The sequence below is a fragment of the Struthio camelus genome, chromosome 1 (genome assembly GCF_040807025.1).
Source record: "Struthio camelus isolate bStrCam1 chromosome 1, bStrCam1.hap1, whole genome shotgun sequence".
In the NCBI taxonomy this organism is placed as follows: Eukaryota; Metazoa; Chordata; class Aves; order Struthioniformes; family Struthionidae; genus Struthio; species Struthio camelus.
The window spans coordinates 221,043,708-221,051,239 of NC_090942.1; positions in this window are offsets into that span (position 1 = coordinate 221,043,708).

Consider the following 7,532-nt stretch of genomic DNA (forward strand, 5'->3'; position numbering starts at 1 on the left):
TAGCTTCTTGCAGCCGAGAGGTAAAACGTATTTGCATAAACCCTTTACTCAGGTTTAAACTAACATGGTCTCCCTCACTATTGCTGAAGATAAGAGCTTAGATCTGGTTGGTGACCAGGGCTCAGTTGACTTCTGGGTATCTGCTGAGCTCTCTACTGTATGGCTGCCTCCTACAAAAAGGTAGAGACAATGATCGGCAGAAGGGAAATTCACAGCCTGGAGTGGTTGAATTAGGGGCAGTAGTGGAGTCACAGGGACATAGCAAGACTTGTCCTCTAAATTCAAGAGCAGTCCAAATGAAGTCAAAATGAGGTGAAACACAATGTTACTTGCAAGAGCTTCAGGCTTTATAGCTTTCATCAGAGAGAAGTATGTTTTGTATCTGGAAGTAATTTTTAATTGATCTCATGTCCTAAAGACTTTAAGACTGGACACCTAGTCAGAAAATTCATGAAGCTCCTGTTCCCCTGTTCTCTGTCTTCCTCCCCAAAACCCACCTGAAGGAAGGAGAAGAAGGAGCACCCTTTTGAAAGATAGGATGGGCAGTGTGGTATAGACTGAGAGGGCTGAAAGGAGATGGGACTTTATTAAGTGAAGCTAAAGAAAAAATCGGTATTGCAAGAGGCAGATGTGGCAGCTACGACTGCAAATGAACTAAGGTGTCAGTTTGGCAGAAAGGATCCCCCAGTGAAAGGAGAGTCACCCATCCCATCCATGCCACAGAGTGTGGCCAAGTGAGAGGTTGCTGCTTGTCCCCTGCTTTTTAAAACCCCACAGAGATTTTTCCCCTGGTCTCAGTAGTCCAGGACAAAAGCCAAACCCGCTTGACTGATGCAGGATACAGGGCAAAAACTAAAATGAGAATTTTTAAATTAGACCCACCTTCACTTCAGGAGTCCTAGACTCACACCTAGCTGTTTTTAAAGAGGAGATTGGAGGGGAAAATGGCTAGAATTTATATCTAGGACAAGGTGAAGCCATAATACCTGAAAGCCTGACTTTTTCCGTGGTTCTCAGGGTAAAAACTAGACTGAGTCATTCAGCCTAGACAAGGAGGATCCCAAGAAAGGTTATATCACAAGTCATGGTTAAACCAGATCAGATCATCTGTGTTGGGGCCTGCCAGCTCCTCTCAAACTCACAATCAATCACCTCTATCTCCTGCTCGGCCGTGTCCAAGTCTCTGCAGTGCCACAGCCTTTACTGTACCATAAAGCCACATTCCAGAAGTGGCTGGCAATGAGTTGCTCCCCACCTGTGCCTGGTGCGAGGGTCACTGTCACAGAATGAAAAGGGCCCACTTGATTATAGAACTATTAACCAATATATTAACCAGCAACAGTACTCAACAGGTTTTTTCAATGTCAGTATAGGAACTAAGCTACTGCACTGTGGGTTCACCAGCGAAATATCCCAATCCCCCTTGCGTATAGTCACTCACCCGAACTCTAGGAGTTACCTCAGGCTGAGTCCCGACCCGAGGGGAGAGTTCTTCCCCTGCAGACCCGCTGCTTCCGAGGAGAACCTGGCTCAAACTTGGAAAGCCCAGGCTAGTTTTATACCCTAAGTTGAATCGGGGTGTTGTTGACAATGTTTTGAGCTGGAAAGACCCCAGTAATAGGTGATGTAATTCTTAATTACTGTAATGTTCTGGGCTTTCAACTCCACCTTCTCAGCAGTGTGTTAGTGGGAAGAAGACATTGTGTAACTGCAAGCGAGCACTTACACTGCTGAGGGGGGGTATCATCTAGTTGACCCAATGATCCAGGTCTCACTGCGGTTCAGTGTGCACTTACCATTCAGTCACAGAGCCCAGAGGTGTGTGCCCCATGAAAGACCTCAGCTCCTCATCTTCAGGTTGTGCCAGAGCTGTCTCCACCACTGACCCTCTTCCTCCCGCATCATACTCGTCTTGTCACAGAAGACAGAGAAGAAGGTGTGGAGATGGTTCCTCTCAAACAAAGGCTTTCTGAATGAGATGGGTATTGAACGTACTCCAGCCCCTCAGAGATGCTTGGCAGAGTATCTACCAAGAGGATAGCTAGTGCGACTGAGACGTAAACTTGGCAACTTTTGAAATCCAGAGAAGCTCTTTCAAATCTGATGCACATAAACCACAGCTGGCATGTGATGGAAGAAGAATATGTGGCGACTGGATGGGCCCCAGCACAGTACTGGAAACTTTTCAAAGAGGAAACTCTGACAGGACTGCCAGAGCAGATTGTTGGGCCCAGGGGACTTCGGTCTGTGTTCACATTGCCTCCACCCCTGCCTCAGATGTCAACTCTGTGTGCCTCTTCTGACTGTCCTCTGGCAGCCCTCAGTTTGGGAGGCTATGGAAGACTCCTGCAACAAAGAGTCAGAAGGTGCTCCCATGTCCATACCAGAAGACATAAGTCCTTTGCTGCAGCATAGGCTCACAGTTTTGGGGAATCAAATCTTGTTCTCCTGGATTAAACCCATCCCTTGCCCTTGCTCATCTTCTAAAGCAGTGGCTGAGCCATAAAATGATGTGAGGGTTGTGCTGAGAAGCAGACGGGTCTATAAGCACCAGCTGCCATATGGGCACAAAACAAAGAGCCCCAGTTAGTTAAGATGCTGCAGCTGAGTAATAAATTAAAGAAGGTGGAGCAAAGAGGGCTTGACAGGACTACTGGCAGTATCACAGGATATCTGGTCAGTGGGAACAGCCTTCCTCCATTCTCCTCCTCCTGCTTATCTCCTCCATCCTCTCTATTCCCTATTTGTTATGCAGGTCACAGAAGTAGCTGGTTCTCCCCTGGTGGGCCTCAGCACAGAGAGCTGTTTTTGTTGAAATAATTTTCTCTGTAAAGACAGCCCAAAGGGCCTGTTACTGCAGTATCTTTGCCCCTGCTATATCTTCTGGCTGTATATTTACCCAGGAAAGGGTGTTTGCCCCTCAACAGCAATACTGAGAAGAAGGGGCCCCCTCGTGCTGAGGGAGCTGGCGGCTGTTATCGCTAGGCCACTCTCCATCATCTTGGAAAGGTCCTGGAGATCAGGAGAGGTGCCGGAGGACTGGAAGAAAGCCATTGTCACTCCAGTCTTCCAAAAGGGCAAGGAGGAGGAGCCAGGAAACTGCAGGCCTGCCAGCCTCACCTCCACCCCTGCAAAGGTGATGGAACAGCTCATCCTGGAGCTCCTCACTAAGCATCTGGAGGACAAGAAGGTGATCAGGAGGAGTCAGCATGGATTCACCCAAGGGAAATCATGCTTGACCAATCTGATAGCCTTCTCTGATGGAATGACTGGCTGGGTAGATGAGGGGAGAGCAGTGGATATTGTCTATCAGGCCTTCAGCAAGGCTTTGGACACTGTCTCCCATCACATCCTCGTAGGTAAGCTCAGGAAGTGTGGGTTGGATGAGGGGACAGTGAGGTGGCTTGAGAACTGGCTGGATGGCCGAGCTCAGAGGGTTGTGGTGAACGGCGCAGAGTCTAGTTGGAGGCCTGGAGCTAGTGGTGTCTGCCAGCGGTCAGTCCTGGCTCCAGTCTTGTTCAACGTATTCATCGATGACCTGGAGGAAGGCACAGAATGCACTCTCAGCAAGTTTGCGGATGGGCAAAAGTTTTGCGGAGGGGTACAAAGATGGTGAGGGGACTGGAGCATCTCTCCTAGGAAGAAAGGCTGCGAGAGCTGAGCCTGTTAGCCTGCAGAAGAGAAGAGTGAGGGGGTATGTCATTAATGTGTACAAGTATCTGAAGGGAGGGTGTCGAAAAGACGGGGCCAGACTCTTCTCCGTGGTGCCCAGCAACAGGACCAGAGGCAATGGGCACAAACTGAAACACAGGAAGTTCCATCTGAACATGAGGAGAAACTTCTTTCCTGCGAGGGTGACAGAGCACTGGCACAGGTTTCCCAGAGACGTGGTGGAGTCTCCTTCTCTGGAGATATTCAAAACCTGCCTGGGCAACCTGCTCTAGGTGACCCTGCTTGAGCAGGGGGGTTGGACTAGATGATCTCCAGAGGTCCAGGACTGACATGGAAGGACTGGCGTGTTCAGCTCTAATTTGGAAGAAGAATTGCAAGCTGGAGAGAGTGGAGGACCCATCACTGTCCTACCATGGACCTTGCCTCTCTGCATGATACAAACAAATAACAACTTTTTCCCAACATGGAAACCTTGCTAAGACACGCTAGGCCTCATTAACAGTGCAAGGATTTTAGGATCATAGGCCCAGGCATGCTCTTGGTTGTCACTGGAGACTTACCACCACGTGTCTCAGCTCTCAAGGTACAGAGCTTGTCTTTCAGGACATTGTCTAATCTAATACTCCAATGCCTCACATCCCTACCTACATTAAACCATGCTAGGGAAGCTGGGTTATAGCTTATAAGTAGTGAAGAGGCTCAGAGATACTTGGAGGCCTTCAGTCCTAAAATGAATGTAGATATCATTCACAGAGTCCAGATATTATTGTGAAGAAGGATTCAGAGTGCCTGATGTGCAGGGCTGGTGCATCTTGAGTCCTACCCTTTCAGTAGAGAGAGGGAGGTGTGCTAGCTCACTGGCATAGATAACCTGTATCTGGATGCAATGTCGCAGCTGGCCTCAGCCATCCTACCACTATGCTCTTCTTGCCGTATGTTTCTGCTAGCAGCAGGTGGATTGAACCCACCTGATGGGTTGGTTCAGCTTGCTGATCTGTCTGAAAGCTGATCTTTCTTTTTCTGTTTTGATATACTGAAGAGCTGAAAAATGTTAGCTTTTATTTAAGGGAGAAGAAGGGCAGCATGACTTCTCTCCACTGCCTTGCAGTTGCAGGGTGACGTAAACAGCTGTGCAATCGCACCTTAGAAAGTTGTCATTGGTGTGCCCAAAGCCACACCGAAGGTCCAGGGTGGAAAATGGTCTTCCACCTGGTTTCTGGGTAAATGATCAAAAACCTGTGGCCCTTCCTGGCTCCTCTGTGGGCTAAGACCCTCCCACACTCACTGCTGGACAAGCTGGGTGCAATGATCAGGAGGCAAGCATTGCCAGACCAGCAATATGGTGTGTTTCTACCAAACCTTTGGCATCTCTGGACCATTCCTTTATCTGCAATCCCCTCTGAAATCAAGGGGCAGCTTGATCCCCGTTGAAATGCATCTTCACAGGCCACTTAGCAACATGCCGGCGCCAAAATCTGAGCTGGTAAAATTGCCACATAATCCCTGTTCAAATGTGCCGAGCTCTTATCAAAAGGGGCTCTGGGAGGAAGAAGTTGTCTGTTTCCTTTAACGTACAATAAAGTGAAGCAGTTCAAAGAGAAGGAAAAGGAGGTTAACGATCTCTTTGAAATTTAGGCTCAAATTCCCAGCACGACCCAAGTCAATTACCAGAAAACGCCATTGACACACATCCACTGCTAACGAGGAAGCGGGGGGGAGGACACATGGAGCAGAGAGACCTGGGCAGGCATCGGCAAAGCTTAAAGGGCTTTTTCGTGGTGGTGGGAAAGTTTCCAGAGCGATGTTTGTCCCTTTGCAAGGCTGACTCATCCCTCCGGTGTGTACCTGGAGCAGAGCCTGGGGACCCTCATCCGTGGCGTCGTCCCAGGACTGGCGGAGTTGCCACCCTGCCCAAACCTGTGGCATCCCCTCCTACCTGGCAGGGCTTTCCCGAGGATGTAAAGCACCTACTACAGAAGGCTGCTGCTTCTGCAGCATGTCAAAGCATTTGAGCTGCTTTCATGTTAATACAAATTGGTTTTGCTACCGGACCAGGTGAGCACCCACGTCAGTGAGAGGCAGCACAGGGGTGGGAATAAGTGCTGGGGCTGGAGAGAGGCTGAACCGCTGTTATCGACAGAGCAGTTTTATTCTGGATCTAAGGGGTGTTTGTGCACAGATATATAAATCCTAGGAGATAAAACAGTGTAATTAAGGGATGGTGCTCCAGCTCACTGGTTATTACAGCAGAGAATTTATCTGATGGCCCAATTTCACCTCAAATTTTTGACCTTTTAATCAGGTTCCCAGGTCCTCTAGCCACTGAAAAAGTGAAGGAATGGAGTGTCTTTGGGGTGACAGGGAAGGAATACCTCGGCCTGGCCCATGGCTTTGCTACCTCTAAGAGCGCGCATGGGATAGAGGGTTTCACTGCCTCACAGCTTTCCCCAGGGACCGGTCTGGGACATGCAGAAGGATTAAGACCAGCCACGCAACATTATTTTCTGGCATTGCAAGAATGCATCAGCGCTTTCCAGGCTGACCAAGCTCGGGTGTGTGGAACAAACGTGCTGGAAATAAAACCTCCTGCAAAATGGAAAATATACGCAGAAGCAGCTATTTTTAAAAGGGACAGCACCTACCGCTGCTATGAAGTCAGGCACATAATCAGTCAGTGAGGGACTTGTGGAGGCTGACAGCTGACAGCTCGGAGAAAAAGCTCCTACAGACGTACGGAAAGGGGAGCTTTTGAATACCAGGGGGTGCATATTTTCAACAAAAGTGATGCAGGTTGCCCTGTGCTGCCCCTAAGCCCTGGACATGAGGCAGATGGGGGAAGAGACCGTCAGTGTCTGCATAGCCCGACCTGGAGCTGGGACCCACCTGCCTTTCCTGACACAGTGGAAAGCAGGGCGAGATGCTGATCTCTCTTCATCAGACAGCGAGCATCAAGCAGATGCCAGCTCAGCCACTTCTTCCCTCCTCCCTAACCCAACCTATCCTTATCGCCCAGCCTCCGCTGAGGTTTTCCTGCTTCTAAAAATATTCAGCCTCTAATTAAAGCATCCATCTCACTTGCCAGGGCAAACTTGTAGAGCTGAGCTGGTCCTGAAAATAGCCAGAGCTTGCAGCTAACTCATCCGGCCAGCCTTCCTGGTCCGGGCAGCTTGGGAGATGTCTGGCACCAGGGTTTTGTCCATCGTGCCTCCGTATTAAACTAACAGCAGTTTCATGCAGCTGGCGGGAGCAGCTCATCAAAGTTTCCAAGCCTAGAGACACCGTGTGCCTTTCCCTTTCCTGTTGGGATGTTTGTGCTGTGTTTCAGGTGTCCTGAGGGCAGTGTACCCTGCCATGCCCACATGGATGGGGGCTCGCATACTATCTCCCATGCAGCCTGACTACAGATATGCTAGTTAAATAATAAAAATCTAGTAGAATGAGAGGAAAGGAGCAGAGGAATACCAGGAGGGACTTGGATCCAAAAAAGCACTAGAGAGTTGTGTGAGCAATGCATTTACCAAGGAAATACGAGAATCCAGCTCAATCTAAAGTGCTTCAGACCTATTGCTCCCAGGACCTATTGCTTCTGTGGGTGACTGGGACCTGGACCAAACACTGGGGGGAACCTCCATGGAGCAAGAGCATATCTCCGCCTAAGGGAAGGAGTCTTAGCATGGCCAAGAAGATGAGGGAAAGATGAGAGAAACAGGGTAGGTGGACGGGCTTTGAGGCATCATCAGGGCGAAGGGAAAAGGGGAAAAAAGTGGAAGCACAGACTCAGCAGCAGGAAAACATTCCCTCCTGGCAATACTATTAAATTGGGGAATAGCCCCCCGCAGGGAGCGGGGTCAGGCTCGAGC